The sequence below is a fragment of the Lepisosteus platostomus genome, chromosome 8, assembly GCF_059453375.1.
Source record: "Lepisosteus platostomus isolate fLepPlt1 chromosome 8, fLepPlt1.hap1, whole genome shotgun sequence".
NCBI classification, from domain to species: domain Eukaryota; kingdom Metazoa; phylum Chordata; class Actinopteri; order Semionotiformes; family Lepisosteidae; genus Lepisosteus; species Lepisosteus platostomus.
Window position 1 is genome coordinate 13,015,235 of NC_142618.1, and position 17,525 is coordinate 13,032,759.

The following is a 17,525-nucleotide window of genomic DNA, read 5'->3' on the forward strand; positions in this document are numbered from 1 at the left end:
CCAGAAGCCAATTACACTCCATACAATTAGCACCTCAAGCTAATTGAATAATTCTGAATTGAACCCAGGGCCCCATCACTCTAAGGCAGCAATGTGCCACCCCTCCTTAACAAAACCCTGTTTATTTTTTCATTGTAATTGCCATTATTGAAAAATAGCTTCTGGAATCATCATTAAGCAGACATTTATTTCTACATATATTGATGCACAAATGAAATGCAGGACTTGTGTATTTTGACCAGAGCTGCGATCAACATGTTCCCTGAGGTGTACTGGCATCTCATCCAGGGTGAATCATGCCTTGCACCTGTTGCTTGCCAGGAGAGACTCCGGCTCCTCCGCGACCTAGCTTTGCACAGAGCAGTTAGAAATGGGAAGGATAGATATCAACAACATCAGAAACATTGAGAACAAAATTAAACACAAAGAATCTTGATAGCCTGTCAGTATGAAACATGGCACAGAGTAAGTATGGTATGACCCCCTTGACCATTAAACAATCCTAGCAGCATTGATGGATAAGCCTTTCCAGTCCCTGGAACTGACTGGACAGCTGTGGGCTGCTCTGACGCTCTTCTTGTGCAGCTGCAGCCAGCTGCTGAATGCTGGCTGGTCACCAATCTCTCATGTTGATGGCATTTGTGACTTCGTTCTATGGGTATTCTATTCAACACAGATCAGGATAAAAAGCTATCCATGGCAAGACTCTAAAATTGTGTTCTGAAAGCATGCGATTGTAATACCAGCACAGTGTGGTCTTCTATTACCCTTCTGGAAAATCCAACAACTCAGGATTTATTGCAGGAATGGAAAAAAATATTGGAAAAAGGAGATTGTCGGTGTATTATTGAATAATACGGTTCTCCACATTCTGTACCAGATTTATTCTAATGGGAATCAATTGAGATCTCTCTTCACATCATAACATTTAAAGCACACAACCAGTTGGCTTGAACATCACCATAGTTGGTGTAATGCTTACCGTGATATCTCCACACATTGTCTTCCATCAGGTCTGTCAATGGCAAAACAGCATTCATTACTGATAAAACCACTCTCTCTGCCACCACTATGGATGTCCTCCTGCCCAGAGAAGATAGAAATATTATCATTAGTCAGATGTTAGCATTACCCCTGAATGACCTTTGAGCATGCAAATCATTCTCACGCAGTTGGAGAGACAGTTTTTCCTAGAATTGTTTCTTAGAAAACTGTAGTCACTGCAGTCTGAAAATTATTCTGCAGATGGATCAGACAGATGTGATGATCCTGGGCCAAATTGATATCCTTCTGCCTACCAGGATACAGCCTGTTCCTCACAGAGCCAATCGTAGATGATTTCAATCATGACCAAGCCAATAGTAATCAGGTTATCTCCATTACTCAAGTGAGGAAAATAATTTTCTTTCAGTACTTTTGGGTGTCTGAAAAAAGCCACCAAAATTATGACTGACCCCACTCACCCCAGTCACAACGTGTTCGTCCCCCTACCATCTGGTAGAAGGTTCTGGAAGATTCAGTCGCACACAACAAGACAGCTGACAACTAGCTTCTTCCCCAGAGCCATCAAGCTGGTGACCCCCATACTCCCACCCACCAAACTATGATCTCTTCTCACTTCTCCCTGTACCACACAACAACTGTACTCCTACGCCACTACATACATCATACCTCTGACAATTGAATGTCAGAAAGCCGAACTCTTACATAAAACTGTACTTAATTGAGTTGTACTATATGATCATGCTGTATTATTTTGCACTGTTTGCTCTGTTTGTGTATTTTTGCACAGTTTTTAACAGATATGGGTTCTGTCATACTGGTACCATACTCATTGTTTACATTGTTATTGTATTTACTGTCTATTGTCTTGTCTGCTGTTCTGTGTATACTCCACCTGAGAGACTAAGGAGAAACAATTTTCATTATACTATGCACCTGTGTACTGTAAGTATAATCACAAATAAAGTTGAATTGAATTTAACTGAATGTCAACTATTCAAACCACTCATCTATTTTTTTCAAATTTTAACTCGACTCAAAAACCAAACACTGATTTTATTAAATTACACAGTATCACAGTATTTTATTATTCCCAAGGAACAATACTACACAACCAATTAACAATCAGATCTGCTTACTTTGTAAAAGGCATATACCCAATGGGTGATTGATGCAAAACAGCATTTTCATTGTGCAAATACAGTCAGAAATATGGTCAGTTTAATTAAAACTGAAAAGTCAAATAAAACCAGGTAATCCATTTGCATCACATAGGTGACAATTAAATTTCTAGAAGATAATTTTAAAACACATCTGAAGTTTCTTTTCAGATGTAAAATCATTGGTAAACATAAAAAGTGTCGAGACAAGACTCTATGCCAGTGCTGTCTTCTACACCCAAATTGCTGCCTGTCACTAACGCTTTAGACGTTTTAACAGCACAAATGCATTTTGAATTATAATGAATCTGGCAGACATATTTGCCCCCACACATCGAGTGGTAGTGGGGAGGGGAGCTTCGCCCTGGACATCTCACATAAATTCCTTGCTTTTATATCGAGCTTTTTGTTCCAGAAGATCTCTAAGCACTTAACATACTGTATAGGCGGAGACCTACTTCATCCAGCACTGATGTGCAGCACTCATCTCTGTGTCACACGGTCGCTGCTACATCTGTCATCAAGTGGAAAAGTGGGAATTTAACTGAATTAAGAGGAATCTTTAGGAAGGTCAGGTTGTACAAGCTCAGAGTAGAATTTGTTTTCTAAGAAAACAGGGCTTAACTCCTGCTCCTTTGGAAAAATACATGGGATCTTTGCTTACCATGTAGGCAGGACCTCAATATAGCTTACAATATAGCAATTTAGGACCTTAATAGCACATCTTAAGGACAGCACTTCCTACAGTACTGTGTTTGTACTTATCAAACCAGGGCATCTGTTTGAAACTGTGATCATAACGGAAGACTGACACCTACCAGTAGCAGCAACCTGGTTTCTTTGGAGGTCTCCTATCCCTATAAGTCCTACCTTACTTAGCTTCTGAGATATGATGAGATTAGATAGAAAGGTGGCTATTCTGCTTGTCTTGGTTTGGACAATTGATACGCCCCTTGTTGTTCACCAGGTCATGATGTTTCTCTGAGGAGAACGGTCCCCTTTCTCACCTTCACAATTCCCAGAATTACACTCTTGAGTCCTAGCTGGACATCTAGGTCAAAATCCAGACTGTCCAGCTGACAAACTGACAGGTGGCAACCCTAGCTCTGTAAGATTCATGCCAGAATCTTGGTTTAGGGTTGCCCACCCTGCTCTGGATCACAACGAATGTTGTCATGTCCAGCTTTAGTGTACTATTACTATCCGATCTGAAACAAATACACTGTTTTAACATTGCGTTATTTTTAGAGTTTTCACAGGCAATTGTTAACCAGACCTCACAGTCCTGAGTACAGCAGGGTTTCCACGTGTTTTTAAATTTTCTGCAACAGGAAAGCTATAAAGAAGAGATAAATTCAGACACGTGCAGAACTGTTTGTAACAGTCAAGGAAACATAGAGAATATGCTGGAATCTGGATCCCAAGCACTAGAGGTGGGAAGCCCTGTTTTAGATGGTGAGGTATTAGAGGTACTTTTTCTGCATTTCATAAAATGATTTGTATAGAAAAGACTGAGCAGTACTATAGCCCCCAAAACCTTCCTCTCGAGTACATGCAATTTCTTCAAGGCTGCTTGTTTGATTCAGTCCTTGTACTAATCATGCATTGTTAAGTTACCTTCCACTGTCTTGCTGACATGCAAAACTACAAGCATGAAATTCATAATACCGACTTCCTGTAATTCATTCAAGTGTCAGCATTTTGAATATAGACCCTTTATTTCATAGATGCTTCTTCTAAAAGACTCGTAACACGTCACTTCCTTTTCTTTCGCTACCCTGGAGACAATAAAAGGTGTTCAAGAATGGCTTTTAACAATTAAAAAGCTCTTTGCCCAGGCATGAATTTCTACCTGTCTGGCATTTTCTTAGTTAGCCATTTGTGGTATTTTGATTATCTGCATCCAGCAACCTGATTGGGTATTATGGCGGGCAAACAAAAAGCACTCTGAGAGAGAAGCCCCAGGCCCTATTCCAATTACAAGCCCATGCACTGTGCAGAGGTACTCAGCTGACAAGCCCCAACAGAGCAGAGACCTCCGGATGAACTAGAATAGAGCTCTGCAGGATCACATGGATTCAAGGCAGCTGCTGATACCCTATGTAAATGAAGCTAAAAGATAAACAGTCACCACATGAAAAAGCTTTTTCTTTGCAAAAGAAAACTACTTTGTTTCACCATGATCTCCATGAAAAATCAAATGCATTTACACTGTCAAAGTTATTTTCATACGAACTGGTGGAATTATATTGAAACACTCTCATGGCACTGTAGGAAGTTACACAGATTTAGAAAAACAGTTTTTTGACCAAACAAAAACACTTCACCCTCTCAGGCACCAGGACACCTGTTAGGGATTTATATTCTATACAGCAGAATTCTTTGTGTTGTTTATAGTGTCTCAAATTAGCTGTATTTATTAATAAGCAGAATAAATAATTTACATTATCAAGCAGTGCAGCAGTGCAGATGCTTCTTTTATGTCTAATTGTAAAATAAATGTAATCATTTTCAACACGCTAAACGCATATCATCACCGGATATGTCTTCTGGCTTCTGTTGAAAGAGACTAACCCTCAGCCCATACATAATTTTTTGGTGTACATCAGGGATCAGAAATAATGATATACTGTACATAGGGCTCAACTGTTATTCTGGGCTCAAAATGTTCTGTCCTGAGTCTTACTTTGCCAACCAAACAGAACACAAAATCTCCCCGAAAACCATTTAGCTATACAAATAAAAACAAATTAATGCACACAACAGGTCAAAAATCAGTTTCAAGGTTTTCAAATAATGTACTTAAGCCACCCTTGAACTGCACCTCTGCAACAGTTTTTGTTTGCTAACTTATGATTATGTGGCTTGAGCTTGTTATGTAAATAAAAGTATCATCATCTCTGCTTTCCTCAGTATTTGAAGAAATAAATGGTTACAGTGAAACTGTCACTCAATGGTGAGCATCTATCAGTGAGGACAGTAGCAAACCATTGTCTGTGCCTGTTTCACTTCAAATATTTTCAATAGCTTGAACTTTAAGAATGTTTACTCTATCCTGGATCTACAGAAAGTCCTTTCAGTTCCTCATTTGTAGGCCACATTATGTAAAATAAAAGATTATGCAAGTAACCTGATTTTAAAACAGGAGAAATACGAGTGCAATTCATATTTGTACTGTATATGAATTATCTGAAAAAGATTCATTTTAAGCATTTTAGCTCTTATATAGCCAACGCAATACAATCACAATTTAATTACTTAATTTGTGTGACCTCTATCACAAAATAACCTGCTGTTTAGTTTTCCAAACTGGGACATTTTACAGAAACCTAAAGGCCACATACAGAATATTATTGTTAATATTAATGAAGCTTTACATGGTGTGAAATGTACAAATAGTACAGTACAGTCTAACAAAGGACTTCAAAGATTTGCAAAGGCTATCTGAGTTCTCAATCCTTGAGGTACAAAGTCTTTTTTGTTTGCCATTCTGTCACTGTTATTAAAGCTGCACAGTATCACAAGTGCTTCTTGACACAATTTACTATATTCTGGAGGTGAAGGTCTAGTCTAGGAATAATGCCATATGTGCTCAAGAGCCTTCTAAAATATTATTTACAATTAAGAAAATAGAAAGCAACAATCCATACCTCTTTTAAGTGGACTGAAAAGGAGTATTTAAAAAATGCAAATCCATAAATCCTTGCATAAGCAGATAGGTAAAGCTTTTTACTTGAAAGAACCAAAAAAGGATGAAAGAAATCAATTTAAATGCCAGTATTTTTATAAAGGAAGTTTAATTGTAATTGCTATTATCCTGTTTTCCAGGCAGAGAATAAAAAGCCAAATTACAGCTGGCTTTGATTAATGATATAACACCACCCAGGAGAGTTGTGTATTTCTGGCCACATGCAGAAATACTGTATGCATACACTTAAGAATTCTCTATTACTACAATTTACTTTAGAAGTACTTTCCTTAATGTGACAATAGATACCCACAGCTGTGTTCCATTTTTTCTGTTTCTGCAAGTGTGTGTTACTCAGAATAGTGCACTTTTTAAATCTTCATACAAAACACTTGCTTTGCTTCAAGTGCTTGCCAGGGAGGGCTGCTTTTGGTAAACAGGGCAGAACATTGCGAAATATTTTTATTACTTCCAATACACTGGTCATCCAAAGAGCCTGTTTACAAGGAAATGTATTAACATTACAGATGAGGAGAAAACTCTTTGGGAAAAGGAATTGCTAAGATTGAAAGTGAAGAATAAGTCGAGCACAGTTGTACCTGAGCAAAGGTTTATGATGTGAAAAGGGGACTATTGTGGCTAAACTTTACTTCCTTTAAAAGGCGTCCGCAACCTTTTAAAACACACAACTGAAATGATCTGACGTGTTGTAATGTAAAAAGCAATTTTCTACATTATTTCAAATATAATATGTTAATAACTCTCAAACACATACAATTATCTCAGCTTCGTTTTTTACAAAGCAGTTGTGTTTTGGACTTTGAAATAAAGTAGCTCAAGACTGTTGAGTTTTAGGTAGCTTTTTAAAAAACAAAATGAATTCCATCTACTGCACTCTTCTATTGTTCTTGTAATTTGAATATTCATTGTAGTATCTTATGATATTGGGGTCCTAGATATATTTAATGTAGTCAGTGTATACCCAAATTATGTGAAACAAGTCTGTAATTGGTTGGAAGGTATTAAATGATTGTTCTGGAATACAAATTATTTGTAGAAATTTTGCCAAGTATGAACACTCAAATGTGTGCAATGTAACTCGTCATAATCAGTCACGAACTCCCAATGGAACATTGCATTTTACCACTCTGGGTATCATTTCTTTTGCTTTGTTTCCTTTTTTATTTAATTTATAAGTTTCGACAGCTGTGACCTCTTTAACAAATGTTATTAATGAACCACATTCGACAGCCCTTGCCAAAAGAATCAAAGTTGGCTTAGAATCAAAGATGTTAACAAAGAACCTAATAGGACCTTTAGGTTTATAATTGGATAGTCAATAAAAACTTTAGGAAATTACAGTTTCTGTCATGATACAGACATAACAATGTATACATTATACTTTCTGTGTAAAGTAGATATATATAAACACATTATTTCTCTAAATAGTGAAAATCCTAACAATTTCTGATTTTAGTTTTTGACACAAAACTACTTAATATTATCCAGAGCAGGTAGGTTTCCCACTCTAGCTGTGAGTATTACAAATTGCCATTTAAAATGAAAATACCTCGAGATTGTAAACATAGAGAAGTAGGATTTGGATTTGATTAGGGGACTCCTAATTACCAAAGTACCAAAAGACATTTCAAAATGTATTTTGAATGGTAATGTGTGACTCACATGGTCTAAGAGGAAACAGAGAGGCCTTCTATACTATGATTAACAGATCATCCTACTCTCCCGCATTAGCTGTATATGTGTAACATCTTGTTTGTGTCCCAGATTTTCTATTTTTCCCACCCATCCCTACAATTATAGGATTGTCTCGCGGATTTCTTCCCTCTCCATTGGATCTTCTACCCACACAAGTGTTTTCCCTTGGTGTGCTTGTTGTTTCCTTCTAGTACGCTCTCTGGCTCAGGAAAGTGTGTTGTGAAAGACGCATTCTGTTTATGAAGGTGTGATGATAAGCAGGTGCTTTGTTCACCCCTCGCTGAAATGTGTTCAGTGATCTTAACATTAACGGGTTTTGGTAAAATATAATTTCTCCTTCGATTTTTTGATTGATTCCACTACATCCTTTACTCAAATGTTATGTGTTGGATGAATAATAATGCAGTCATTTTTAGGTATGCACCTACTGATAGTGAAAACAACACGTAATATTTTGCCAATCTTGCATCAGTCTACATTACTAGCAAATGCCTTCGGATTAGAATGTCCACAGGTTCTCTGATAACAGTACTTCCAGTCTTTTCCGCTCATCAGTTAATTCTGTGACATAACATTTGGTCAAATACTTTTGCTTAAAATTCCTCCAAATTAGATTTAGGTTGACAGACTGCAGAAGTAATCAAGAAGGGTAACCTGGAATCCTACAGTCAACCGCATGTCAACATGTTGTCTGGAGCAGAAGACAACATTGTAAATTTATTTGACCAGCTTTTTTTTGAACACTTTGACATATTTGTATAGAAATGAGAATTTATAACCTTCACGTCAAAAGAATATACAGGCTTTATTTACAAAAAAAAAAATGTCCAGCATTTGCTGTTAATAAACGTGATTAACTAGTGAAAATTAGATGACTCAACGATATAATTGAAAATATTTTCACAACTTTTTTAACCTGATTGAAACATTTTGTCGTCACCTAAAATAAACACAAACTCAGAAGAGATTGAATTACAAGTCCAGCAGATCTTGTTCAATATCTGAAAATACATTCGGATGCCTTTTACGCTTTCTATAGACAAATAGATTATATTAATGTACCCATCCATCCATATTCTAACAGCTTTATTCAATACAGGGCTGAAGGGAAGCCAGAGCCTACCCCAGCAAGCAATGGGCACAATGTGGAGTACACTCTTGATGAGACGTCAGTGTCCTCACTTGTCCTGTGTCTCTTCCTAGTGAGACATAATCCGGTTATCTCCAAGGGAACCCTCCTGGAGGGAGGCATCCTCACCATGCCCCAGGCATGCAATGCTCTTCCAGACAGTTGAGCTTCTCAGCAATCTTTCTCACGAAGAAAGAAACATTATTTCCAACACAAGTGCCCTGTGATCTTAATGTTGTCCTTTCAGTCAGTTTATGACCCTGTTTTTTTCATAATTGAGTTTATATCTTAACATCCATGCCGTGTCATTTGTCAAACTGCTTTATACCATACAGTGTCACAGGAAGCCAGGAACCTGCCAAGCAGCGAGCGCAAGGCGGGGCGCCAGGCCATCACACGGCAAGTGCAAGCCAATCATACATGGGGACAATTTGGAGGCCACAATAGAGGCCAAGGGGGGACATTTGGCCCAGACACTGGGATAACTCCCTACTCTTATCGAGAAAAAGCCGGGGATCTTTAATGACCACTGAGAGTCAGGACCTTGGCTTAACGTCTCATCCGAAAGACGGCGCCCACTACAATATAGTGTCCCCACCACTATATATCGGGGCATTAGGACCCACACAGACCGCAGAGTGGGCACCCCCTGCTGGTCCCACTAACACCACTTCCAGCAGCAACCTTAGCTTTCCCAGGAGGTCTCCCATCCAGGTACAGACCAGGCTCAACCCTGCTAAGCTTCAGTGGGCTGCCTGTTGAGAGTTGCAGGGCGACATGGCTGTTGGCATATCTTAACATTGATAATACAATCGGTATTCCACTGGTTCACCTACAATTTCTGCAGGTTAGAAGCAAAGGGAGGATGAGAGGTGTTATATAAAGAGGGCATTAGGTATTTTCCCCTTTTCCTCAATAAAGATCTATTATCATTCAGAGGCAGGAATCTCTCAGTATGTGGATTCAATTCTTCTTCCCCACATGGGGTCCTTATTAGTGGCAGCTCCTCTCACTTAACACCTGCCTTGGAGGAAACTAACAGAGAATGTGGCACAAATGGAAGAGTAGCACAGATATTCTGGCCTGTGACATACTGACATTTAAGATTCATGCACAGTCTCGGAAAATATTACTCTGTTCAGCAGTTAGTCTCCCATCTATCACTCATTAATATTTTGCTGCAGGCAGTGCATTTAGCATTGACTTTTTATGGCAAAACCAGGACAAGATAGGCATGCAATTTGTACAGATGGTGCTCCCAGTTCTTCCTTTAGAAATTTAACTGACATTTTACTCAATATAATAAAGTTCTATCTGTATAATGAATAACTTTAAAGTTTCTTTTTTTGCCATTAAATCTATGTATTACATATATACTTGGCCTTATGCAGAATATACAGTAGAGAGATCAATATATAGATCAATTATACTGTATAGATCAATTGTATATATCTGATACTGGGTCACAGCCAGCCCTGCCATGAAGAGAATCACAATAATTCCTTGAGAAAAATAAGGTCTATGGCTAAGACATACTATGCACAACACTGGCAGCAGAGGTGACACAAATAATAATTATGCCAGCACACTGCAGAACAAGAAGATCAGAAATAAATTATGGTTTAATTAATAAGCTAAGGTTACCATGCATTCTGTACTTTTCCATTTTCTGAAATGGAGTGTTCTTAATCCCCCCTAGTAATTTGATCAGAAATTCTTTAACAAAAAAGAAAAGCTCACATACAAATAATCTATTAGTATTAAGTAAACAATAACATGTTTTTTATTCTTAGTGATATACTGGTAATGAAAGTGTTTGCATTTACCGCTTTAAATTTAGAGGTATAAAGTGACCATAGTTTAATTAAACCTTGAGCCAACAGTTACATGTTATCTAAGTGTATTTGTTTAAATAATTACTGCAGTTATTTTTTTTTGATAAATGTTTTTTAACTGACCAATCTAGCCCCCCAGGCTAGAGCAAATTCTACACTTTAATTCACTTCTGCTGAAATCCACATCTCTGCTACAGCAGAAGAGGTCTAGTGGCTCATTCCCATTAATCATATAGCTCCCCCTCCTCCTCCCCTGGAGCGCCCAAGTGAGACCAAGCTGAGCCAAAGCAGGGATGTAACCTTCAGCCTTTCATGTGTAAACAACACATGAACTGATGTTATTTTGTCAGGATCGTTTTTTTTTCTTTCAGATTTGCATTCAGTAATTATTTTGCTGTTCTTGTAGTCCTCACCTCCTTGTTGGGAGTTTCCAACGGTTAATCAGCTCCTCTCACCAGTCCAATCCCTGGATGAGTGTGAGAGGAAGTGGACAACATGTACAGTTCTCAGGCGCTTAATGTCAAGCTGCTGGCCATTTTTCAATTTTGTGAGTTCCAAAATGCTTCCGCAAGATGACAACACCACAGGCTCACAACTGGCAAGTCCCAGATCACTGGTGGGTGGAAATCCCAGCACGCTCTGTAGAATACTCTTGGGAACAACCGATCCCAGCAGTATTCAGACATTTGTGTGCCCTTGTTTGAAGATATCCAGTCACAGCCAGCCAATGAGACAGACCAGGCCTAAGCAAACCCAACAATTTCTGGACTATGCTTGGATCAGTGGCTCCAGTGAGCACCTTTAATGTTTGAGACATTCAGGAGCCTGTCTGCTATCTTATTTTGTTTAAAATAATGAACCCATCTTATCCTTAAAATCGTTTTATGTTTGTTGAGCACACTTCAAGGCAATTACATAAATACCTGTAATTTGACAACACTGTACTGTGACTTCAATTTGTTTAACACTTGCTACCTGTACATGGATGTATGTTACGTTTTGGAGGAAAGAATGTTGATCTGCCTGTGAACATGTGAAACGTGTCTTCAAAAGAGACATTGTCTTTGTCTATGGATTTAATTTAATGAATGTGGGTCTAGGACAATTCATTCAGTTGGTGCAACCCACCCCCCCCCAAAAAATATTTTTTTGGTTTTTATCATTCACTTCAATCTTTAACACAAAAAGAATTACTGATCTCTGGTACGTTTGTCAAAACATATACAGCATCCTTTGATGAGATCCAGAGTGGGCTGGACAGCTTCTTCTCTTTATTGCTCTCAGGCTTCAACTGTTTAATTGTGACCATCAGAGGAAATACCAGATAGGCTATATCATGTGCTAAAACCAACAGAGCCCTTTAAACATCGCAAGTCATTGAGGTAAGACACTGATTGATGTGGGACCAGCCAAGGGTCTGATGGCTCTCAGTATGAGCACCATTCTGAAATAATTAAGAGATAGTGGCATGCTGAAGAAGGGTGCTGGAGCTATACAGATGGTTTTGTCAAATTGGCAACCTTTCAGGACTTTACTTGGTATCAGTGGTTATCTCTTTTATGTCGCTTGCTAGAAAAATTGAAGAAGACAGAGGAATTCAGTTCTGGTTTCCAGCCCTTTCAGATGGTAAGTTGAGGACAAAAAAGTCCTCAGACTAGTTGGCACTAGAGATATAAAGGAAATTTTTGCATACTATACAAGACCCTTCTGTTTTACCCACTGCAAGGATGAAAGGATGGCAGGGTAAAACAAAAAGTCTTATACACCTGCTTTATCTCACTTTTACTTTCTAGATACTTTGAAAAGACACTTCTGAATTCTTCGATTGAACCACTACAGCATGTCAAACACAGTTTACAGGAAGAAGAGTGAATATCTCACTGTATATTCTGTTAAATACCTTCTTTCTAAGCAATATAAAATAACTTTATAGCTAATACCTTTAAGTAGCATTTCCTCCTTGTTTTTTTGTCCTTATAAGGGAAGGGTGTCCTCCATGATTACATTTTGGAGCTAAGGTTTTCATTGTTTTTTGACACCCGAAGAAGGCTCCACAGCCAAAACATTGTGTTTCTCTTCTACTCTTTTCAGCATGGAATAAACCTTTACTTGTTCCTTGTTGTCTTTAAGTGCCTCCATCAGGGCAAGAGAGAAATCTGTCAGAAACAGAAGCAGGTAATAGTTATCTGAGTTCAAAGACATTTCACCCTTGCCAAGTGCAAGAAAACTTTTTTCTTCATACCACTTCACAAATTTCTATCTGCTCTGTGTGTAAGTAATATGTATGAGTTCCCCAGTTATAATAAGATACTGCAATGTCATGGCTTGCCAGTAAAAAGGAGGGTAGCAGGAAGTCTTTTTGTGGACATAAGCCTGCCCGGTTTGCCTCACGAGTGCATTAGACTACTTTTATACTCATTTATGTTAAAGAGGATATGATTAGATGAAACTCATAATGGAGATATAATTAATGACTACTTTACTGTATTTTCTCCTTCATTTAACGAAAAATAAATGTGCATTTTTATTACATATATATCTGTTTTTCTAAATAATGGTATATAATAGATAAAGGATGTGTCATATTAAATCATACATTTTTATATAACAATTTAATTGACATAAGTTGATTTAAGAAACCTGACAAAGGTGCATCTGCACAGGATGACTCTGATACTATGGACTCTATTAGCAATGCAATAGTTGTGTCTTAGGTGTATGAAACAGAAATGGAATAGTTTTTCAATTAAAGTAGGCAATATTTTAAAAAAACATGCTCATTTACACATGGGCCTCAGAAGCCTTCAACGTTCTTTCATTTTAATTATTCTGGTTCAACTATAAGTGAGTTAAAACCTTTAATCTTTAGGTTTGCAATTGGTTTATTTTGCTTCAGGGATAAATGCATTGTTGTGGCCCTCCATGTTGATACAACGCATTGCCGAACCACCTTCTCACTTACCTGCAAAGCAGACAACAATACACTTATAGATCATAAAGCTTATATCAAAAAACACATTCGTTAAAGGATCCAGTGTATAAACCATATGTACTTGTACAGAAGGACAAATTACGCCACTTTGTCTCAGAGCAATAAATGAAATCTAACTACATGAACAGAAGACTTGATATATATATACAATGAATTGTATTTACATTCGTTACCTTTTAATTTATATTGTATATTTATTTTCCTGGAATTCCAAGAAACCAAAGCCACATGAAAAAGAAAGAAAGAACACTAAAAGAAATACACAGGATACTGCCAAGAGAAATGGGAATACATTTTGATTAGTAAAATCAACTGAAGAGTCTCATCTTGTTGAGCTATTGTCTTATGCTTATATTATGAGGGATCACAAAATCAGGCACTGTCTGACTCAGTCTTCATTGCAGATTGCTTAAACAAGTTAAAGGCTTTTTCTTAAAAATAAAAAACATCCTAGAGGGCACGTTTTTACGTCAAATCGACATCTGATGTCATATTGTAAAACAGGTACGGGCCATGTAAGAGCACGACCAACCGTATGGTATCATCTGGTTAGTGCATTCATACCTGATGAAGCAACAGGGAATGTGACACTTCTTTGACAAAAAACAGGACACTTGAGGGCAAAGGCTTCCCTTTGTTGTTTAAGCCCCCACCCCCCTGCTGCTGCTGGAACCTCAGGCTAATCCCTGAACTCTACTATCTCTGCTGACCAGCTCAGCCAAATGGCTGGCCCTGCCTGTAAAGCAGCAGGTGCTATCCTGTTAAAGAGCCATTTGCGCTTCTCCCTTCGGCCTCCCTCATCTTCCAGCCACCACCCACTCCCAGACAGAAGAAACACTCCAGTCATGTGGAGCTATCAGTTTGTTTTGGCTTTGATGTTTGCCTGGGAGAATCTGGATCTTGTTTATTTGCAGGCATCCCTCGGTGTGCGTCATGACAGCCTCTTGCATGAGGTAATTAGCAGGGAGCTGCAGCGTCTGTATGATAAGGTGCTGAGGTACAGAAATCAGTTTGGGAGAGGCATGTGTGCTGTCTGGAACAGCTCTTACTCACTGGGATGTGGTGTAGACTGAGTTCACGGATATGGGAATCCCAGCCCTAGGAAAAATAAAGGTCTCACGTACTCAAGATTTTGACCGACAAGCACCTACCGACAGAGGTCTGGCCTGATACAGACGTTCTCAAAATCTATTGACTGGCTATGATCAAGTTTGAAAATTATTTGTTCTGTTCCATTTGGCATTTTTTCATTGTCAGCTGTTAGTTGTCATGGTATGTTCACCATTTTTTTCCCAATCACGAGCAAATTCACAAAATCATAACAGAAATAACTTCACTTTAACGGACCAGATTTAAAGGACAAAATCAGCTACAATGTTGTCTATAAAATCAGAAATACCAGGTTTTCCCCACAATAATGGAGAAAATGCACAAAAGATAAAACAAGGTAAACACAAATACTACACATTTTTAATTTTCAGGAATATCAATGGTGTCCTCTAGGGGTGTTGTTTGTACTTTGTATGCTTTCCCAAAGTTCTAGAGTATATTTATGACACATTAAATAAAGAGCTTGTTTATTTATGATAAAAAGGTACAGGGAACATATTTCATTGACTGTGTTGATTGTAATTGTTAAGTTAAATCAAAAGATCCAGAAAGCGTGTAGTTTTATATTTTTTACATAGGTATTTTTTTCATGTAATAGTGTTTTGGGGGCAATGGACACGTGGTTAAACTGACATTTTGAAATAACCCCACCCCCACCCCTTTCCCTTTTCTGTGAAACTGAGATTTTACTGGATATCTGTCCCATTGTTCTTTAAATGACAAAGTGCCTTTTCATAAATATATCTCACTCCCAACTGAAGAAAATCTAAAACAGTGCCAGTATGTCAACCCCTGTCACTGTGGAACCAAAGGGAAATTAAAAAAAGATTTAAAAAATACAAATGCATTTTTTGTAATCTGTAATGCCATTAAAGATATTTTCCATAATCATAACTGTTCTCTCCCTAAATTCCTTTGCCGATTCTGTCAAGTTTTTGACCAGAACAAGTCATCTTCCTGCTGTTCAAAGCCATTTTCTTTTTCTCTCAGTGGGGAGGACCTGTTGTATCTTTTAAATTCTGCTATTCAGCATGGACCTTGCTCTGCAAAAATGTTCACTTCTCTTTGTATTATGTCTCATAAATTAATGCCCTGATTTTTGAGCCTTTACTTTGGCTGCATGCAAAAGTACTCATCGTGTCTAGTTGGCCCAAAATAAACTCTTCATTAATGACAATCGATTAGGTAACTATTGGTTTTGTCTGTGATTAATTGCAACTCTTTTCTGTAGATGTGAACTTGTAAATCATGTTATTATTACTGTCACAAAGTGTACAACATTCCAAGACCAACTGCTGCACAAGAATAGCAGTGACTGACTGTGAAAATATCAAATATTTCTGTTAATGTGAAATAGTACAATAAGTGCTTAAATGCAACCAGAAGTACTGTTACTGTAAATGTGTCTCTATTTTTCAATTTATGCTGTCTACAACTGAAGCACCAATAAATGTTAATGTTCCCATAGATGTTTCCAAGAGCAATTTTAGAGCTAAACTAAGGAAAAGTGAGCGCTACATGATTCAGGAATGTAAGCTACTAGCAATTAACTCAGCAGGTGAAATTGTGCCAGGGACCTCACTTGGCAGTGTCTTTTTAGAACCAGACCACAGGGATGTTTAATGGGATGGAGCACCTGTGCCTTTTACAAACCCTATTTTTCTCAGGCCAAGAAAAATATTAATCTGAAAATTTCCATCATGCCTGTGACTGATATATAACAAGCAGGTCGAAAGTCACAGACATTTTCAACGTTTCTATTACTTTGCATTTTTGGAGCACCTGTGCATCACCTTAAATGGAGAGTTCATACTCTTTTGGGGGTTATATATTTTTAAAAATGAATGCCCTTTCTTGTGTCAGCAACTTGCATGTCTGCTATTTGTCCCATCAAAATAAATAGACTCTATATATTTAAAATAAGTGAAAATAGCACATTACATTTAAAACAAACTTTTTACACATAATAGTTTTCTACATTTTTTTTTAAAAAAAGAGCTAAAAAGTCCAACTCATTAACTTCAAGTAGATTTTGGCATGTGAAGCACAAAATATTGTAGTTGTTTAGCCACTAATAAATAATTCAACTGTATTGTTATATTCAGTATTCTTTGAATCAGTTTCACAGAATCTGTCAATAAATGGTTTATATGAACACATTACTGGCACATGTATCTATGAGGAAGATTTTGGCTCTTCTCTTTTCTTAAAAGAAACCTACAACCCAATTGTTTCCATAATCCCAGTGCCAGTTCAGTCCTCTTATATCCACTCATGTTTCCTTAGTACAAAAAACAAGTTCTGAAAACAGACAATTTTGTGCCATGACTGAACTCTGTAAATAAAGCATATACAGTGTATAACATTGCTTGAAAAGGATTCTTGGAGTCTGTGTAATGTTATATAAAAGAAAAATAAATAAATCTCTCTTTTTCTTGTGGGTCACTTGCCTTTTCCTGATTGTAATCTCCTGCACTTACAGAAAGTCTTTATTATTCAACAGCAATCTCCTGATATCTTCTGAGAGCAAAGGGAATGGTGATGCACGTGCATTGATAATAAGACATGTATAAACTACATTTTAAACCAAACTTCTTCTGACAATATTTTATGCTAATTTAAAGTTAACAAAGAATTAGAATAACAAAATCCATAAATGATGCCTACACAAGCTAATGTCTCAGCTGACATTATCCTTAAATTGTGTCTTTTTTTTCCAAGAGTCAAAACCATGTCTTAGAAAGTAAGCTCAGAGGATCGTAAATCTGAAGCACGTACTGCAGGAGCCAGATAGTTTCTACTAAGAGGAAGAAGGAGCTGAATTCAGAAACTCCTCCAGACTAGGAAGTAAAATGTCTGCATTACTAGAGTTTAATCTGAGAAATAATTTAGT

General features: G+C 37.5%; 1 long non-coding RNA gene across 2 annotated transcripts in view; it reads right to left on the minus strand.

Moving 5' to 3' along the window:
• Positions 1-241: 241 nt before the first annotated feature.
• The window catches only part of LOC148655684 (uncharacterized), a 37,280-nt gene continuing 19,996 nt past the window's right edge, over positions 242-17,525 (minus strand). For both annotated transcript variants that reach the window (XR_015941081.1, XR_015941080.1), the window contains exons 4-5: positions 983-1,083; positions 242-345 (exon numbers count right to left, since the gene is read on the minus strand). This is a non-coding gene — a long non-coding RNA (uncharacterized LOC148655684). The remainder of the gene's footprint in view (positions 346-982; positions 1,084-17,525) is intronic.